Raw genomic sequence first — 6,180 nt, 5'->3', positions numbered from 1 at the left:
GGCTCGTTTCACACCTTCATACAATCTTCATCGTCTCTGATGCCTGCTGTACCTTCTTTATAAAACAAACTTATCTTCGTCGTCTTTGCTGCCCATGAAATGTCCTCACGACCATAAACTTTCCACGTCCTAAAATTTAAACGATGCAACGTCAATTAATCAACTCTTGAAGCAAAGAAAAAATGATCTCTTTTATTTTAATAATTTTTTTTTTCAACTCTAATGGGTTGAATCAATATTAACTTGGTCCTTTTAATTTCTAAGTTGGCACTTATATGACTTACATAATCGGGCCATTACAAAAGCTCTTTTAGAGTAAATAATATTAAATTCCATCATATAAGCATCGTAACTTTAAATCGACTGACGTACAGGTAATTATTTGGTGTAGGAGATTTTGTGTCGGCTTAGTCCGAGCGACGGTAGGAAAATAATTTGCAATACTATGTTAAGCCAGACGAGTAAGTTATGTTGTGCCTATATAGGAGACCAAACAAATTAATTGTGGTCCTACGTATGATATGACCGGCGTAAAATGCAGTCTGGTTATTATTATCTACCTTAAGAGGGATTATGAGTATGTGAGGGTCATTATAAAAACGTTCATTTATTGCTCTCAAAGCGATTACAGAGATGGTCTTAAATTTTAAGAGTATATCCAACATATCATCTTGACTCTGTTAGTCATATGAAAATATCATCTGCAAATAATTGGACAATTTTTTTTTGTTTTTAATCTTCCCCTACATCGTTATAAAAGTTTTGTTTATTTCTTGGTAGATTGAAAGAAAAAATGAAATTTAAAAAATATGCATAGTCAAGAAATGTAGGTGATTAATGAGAAAAGATATAAAAGAAATAATGGAGTGAATATTTTTCAGCTCAACAGCTAGTGGATAGTGACAGACTCGACGTCGACGGCTATGTTGTTTGTTGGAGGTCCGAAGTAAGTGATCGAGCTCCGCGGGGTGGACGACGGCGGCGTCGCGAGCTGCCATGTTGGCCGAGTCGAAGGCGCCGCCCCAAAGCCACGACTCCATTGGCGGTGACGTCACGACGCCGCGGAAGTGCGGGGATTTCAGGGGCACCCACACTCCAATCTATACACACACCGATACGAAACATGTGATGATAAAGGTAGATGTATGTCTACACAATCCAAGTGTTTTCCAATCACACAAGTTACCAAGTAAGAAAAATCATCAATTACTACACCAATAATAAGTCTGATAATTTTTTTTGTTATTATCTGTCATAACTAATCAATTTATTATAAAAATTAATGAATATTTATGTAATAAAATTGAAAGAGATTATTACAAGTTTCTTTGGATGGCAATTTTACATAAAATAATGGTTGCAAAAAAAATAGTTTGCGTTGAAGAATTTAATAAGAGTGTATCAGATGATATTTTGTCAATGGCGAATTTTTTTATGCATGCAGAAAAGGTTCAAGAGTACATGAAAATATATTGAAGCGCGTGCGTGCGAAATAACCTTCAATATTTTCTCTTTGTGACAGGAAAACTTGCACCCTCTTCAATAAGACGAGCACGAAAAGCATACACGTATAAGTAATATACCTGAGAAGAAGCTACAAAGACGACGCGAGAAAATGGGAGAGACTTCTTTGTGATTGAAAATTGATGGACTGGAATCAACAGGATTCGGAAGCGATGTAAAAAAGACAAAGGGATAATAGTGTTTAAAATTCATTTATCAAAGATACTTAATAGATATATCTTTATTTTAATTTTTTTCTTGGTTGATAAAATGGTTATTTACAAAATGTATACACGCGGATGGTCTATAAATGCAACAAATAAATAAATCTCAAAGAATCAAAGACTCGTTAACATCGTTAAGTTTAATACTACTAAGCCATCGCTGTCGCCACAAATCGACTAAGAAACACGCCAAGTTTTCACCCACTTTTCCATCTTAAACTGGATTAACGTTAACTGCGACTAAACTTAAGTAGACAACTCATGTGAAAATATCGACACAGCATATTTACACATAAGTATGTCGCTAAACAAGTAGCTTCAATCATAATATACTTTAGATTTAATCCCAAAAGTATCTGACATTTTATAAACTATTATAAGATGTTTTTATTTTAATACACGAAAAAACCTTTGGCACCACATTGCAAATTGTTGTGTTTTATTTCAATGCATTTAAAGTGTTTTAAAATGATGTAATTTATTTTATTAACATTGTAGTCACTTCTTAAATATGTTTGAGTCAATTAAAAGTGACTGGAATTTTAATCAAATAAGTAATGTCATTTTGAAACACTTTAAGTGCATTGAAATAAAATACTTCTGAATTTTAAATTTGCAATTAAAAAATAAAAAGTACAAATATTTTTGTTTAACAGTGAATTCTGGATTGTTGGAAGTAATTATTCCACTACAAATCTAGTGTTTAACAAGTGTTTAAGAAAACTGAACACTTTAAGTGTTTGCAATGTTTTAAACGTCTGAAAGTCGTCTTTTTAAATTTTTTAGTCTTTTTAAACACTGGATTTGTATAGACACTTCTTAAGTATTAAATTTACGTACAAGAACTTAAAATTTACTGTTAGATAGAAAATTTTTTATTTATCAACTTCGAAATGTGCGAGTGTCATTTTTTGCACTCATATTCAGTAAAAAAATTCTTTCTGTGTATTTGTTCAGTGAGTATTTAAATATTCATGATCGAATGATCATACTTTCCAGAGGATTTATATTTTATGGGATCGTAAGGATGATTTGAACTCGTCATCAAAAAAGTTTTATCAAAAATTATGGATCATTGTAATAAAATTTATAATAAAAACCGATCATATGAAGAAGTGAACACTTTACATCAATTTTTTTTTCGTGCATTAAGTATGAATTATTGAATATTTTTCAATCATTTTCAACAGAAAAATTTAAATTCTCTTATAGATATATATGATATTTACTTATTTTCTTTTTTTTCCTCAGCTGAGAAATTTTTTAATCAAATACAAACATTTGATATAGAGAATCTTCTTCACTACCCCTTACATACACAAAGCTCCACATTTTACCCCACTATGAGTTTTCACCCTCTCTCGTTGCCTACTACATTGACGTCGAAGGGATGAAATCTGCTCCGCCCAGCCACGTGACCCAAAGTATTATCTTTCTCTTCGTTTCTCTCCACTCTCATTTTTTCATCATCCTCCGACCCCTTGTCTCTCATTCTGCCTGGTTGCGTTGGTTTTCCTTCTCCGTCGGCTTCTCGACGACTTTATGCCTCATAAAAATGATATAAAATTTGTAAAGACGGAGCGTCGTAACGACTGAGCAGCTCGGTCGTATATAGAGTAGAAGATGAGGGTCGGAAGCTCACTCACTGCACGAAGAGAAAAAAAGGACGCGAAAAAATGTGATAGAGAGAAAATCGAGAAATGGTGAAGGCAATTTGCTATTGATGCGATGCGTGTAGAGATCAAGTTAGACTTGGGATGGCAAAAAAGGCTGAAGTAACTTTATTTTAAAAATAAACTACAAATTGCTCTTTTCACGTAATAATTCCCAAACAATTTACAAATAAAATAGGCCTAAATAAAAAATATACTTCTGTGCATCAATCAAAGGAAAATTATTGTCAAGCAATAAAATAAAAATATTTCTTTTTTCGCAAAATATTTAGGACTCTCAAATTTATACGATCATATATACGATTTTTTATATGCAATTTTATAATTTAAGGGAATTTGAGATTCTTCAGATGAAAATGTAAAATTTACGACTATTGTTAGTGACACCAAAAATATGTGCAGAATTGTCATATGCAGTGGAATTGAGGAATTTTGAAGCGATTTTATTCAAACGTATTACGTTTTAGTATCATGTTCAGCCATAAAGTTTTAGATATTTTAGGAATTTCAAATGGATAAGATTGGCAAAATTACGATCTACTTCTTTGAAATTTAAACAAGTATAAATGCAACCAATAAAATGAAATTTTTATGAAAAAACCTCAAAAGTCATCTTTTCAAAAAATCTTGATGACTTGATACTGACCTATCTCTCAATTAGAACACCATGAATCTAGAAATAAAAAATCTCGAAATTACTTTAAAGTAACTTTGGTCAGTTTATCAATAAAAACATCAATGATCTATGGTTGAGTTCTTTGTCCTATTTTATCGAGTAGTGGCTGTAGACACAAGGAATGTGTTATCTTCTCTGATGTTCGATAGGAATCTAAAAAAAGGCATTTTACACAAAAAAATATAGACTGTTTGCGCCATACCCTTGTACTATCGCTAATAAAACACGATCGAGCATGTCGGCATCAATTGATCTTCATGTATGTACAACCTTCCGTAACTGATAGACTCTTTTATGATACATCATTCTGCCGACTTGTTTACTCAATGAGAAAATTTTATTTATTAATTTGAATGACATAAGTCAATATCAGAATAATAAAAAACAAGATTCTTTATCATTTCACTCCATTGTTTTTTTTTTTTTTTATATTTATAAACTCACAAGTTTTATTAAATGTTTTTATTATGACCTCAATTGATGATAAAGATGTGCTAAATGTGCTCCAAAAATAAGGTCTCTGATATCAATATATTTTGGAGTAATTCTCTTCTACAATACATGTTGTCATGAAATATGCATCTTATAATTTACGTTGAAATAAAAAATCTCACAATAGACGTAAAATATGTATGTATAGTAAATAACATCAGAGGACTATTATGCGTTGTCATGACCTTCCTTGGAGCAAAATTGAGGTCTTACTGTGAAGCGTTTAAATGTCAGAGTTAATAAATGTCTGTTCCAATCTTTACATAGCACACTGGTGATAATTATTTGACAGTTATTAAAACATTTTACGAGTATGCTTCTTTATAAATTAATAAAAAAAAAAAAAATTCTCCACAATGTAAATATAAATAATATTATTAAAAATAATTATGCAATCATTTGAAGCTGGGATAAAAGTAGACTCTGGTAAATTAGCACTTGATGTCAAACTAATGCATCAACTGAGATATAATGGAAATCAGGAAAGCTGTATCTGTCTGTGTGTGCAACTGATCAGTTCATCCTATTTCCACTTTGCCAGCATGATGCACGAGATCCGCAGTCAATCAAAAGAGCCGATAATAATCAACGACCTCAAAGCCAATCTGCAGGTAATCCATAATCCTTCAATTATGAAATTATAATAACTATATGCTCTATGCATGTTATCATCAGTGTCCATTGTATTCATTCGTGTAAGCACACATTTTTGCACGTTTGCACATTTACCTCGAAACAGACTGTCTCTTTCTCATTCAGCCACACGGAAATAGTGTGTAATCACACACAATCAAACCGAGAAGAGGTCCGTATGTTGGATGGTGACGAGCACGTCGAGCTGGGGTTTGTTCTCTGTTAAAAAATCAACGATCCCCCGCCAGTTACTATTTCCCCTACTTTCAATCTTGTGAGTAGACACACATACTCATAGTAAGGACTCTAAACAACGCCCTCACTGAATTGTAGGCGTGGCTAGATCGTCATTTGTCTCTTGTAGATGTTCCTCAGCTTCTTACTTTTCTTTGTCTTCCTCTTTCCTTCTGTACTGTTGGGGTGGCTGCGAAGGCGCAGGGTTGACGTATGTACTACCCCGATCGGCGCTTCCAGCCGAGTACTTTGCTACTATGACCTTTACTACTTGCAGTTCTCACCTTCGGCTGTGTCTGTTTCTACTTCAGACTCAGCTCTTCTTTTTCCTGAAAGTTTTTTTCTGTTTTTGTTTTGCTTTACTTTATCACTGTAGTTTATTGTAAAGAATAGTTGATATCAGCTTTGTTCAATATTTTTATAAGAATTACTGGTACAAATGTAAGGGAAATTGATTTTTAAAAAGATGGATCGTCATTCCATCATCTATTTGATTGAATAGGAAAGAATTTTTCTTATCGAAATGGAATGTTGATTTTAAAACAGACAGTCATTAAAGTATAATAATTACAATTAGTGAATAAAATTTTCTGAAACAATTAAAAGCTTCTATTGTGTTTATTAATCTGCAATGCTTATTTGCATAGCATTGAAAAGCTTCAGTTGAAGATGCACATGAAGAAACACATGTTTGGTAAGGAAAGTTATTTTATATTCTTACTGATAGAAATATTTACACCTTCGA

This window comes from Chelonus insularis, unplaced genomic scaffold (assembly GCF_013357705.1).
Source record: "Chelonus insularis isolate UGA/USDA-ARS -01 unplaced genomic scaffold, ASM1335770v1 scaffold_714_pilon, whole genome shotgun sequence".
In the NCBI taxonomy this organism is placed as follows: Eukaryota; Metazoa; Arthropoda; class Insecta; order Hymenoptera; family Braconidae; genus Chelonus; species Chelonus insularis.
The sequence above is the reverse complement of the archived record's forward strand: the minus strand, read 5'-3'. Positions refer to the sequence as shown.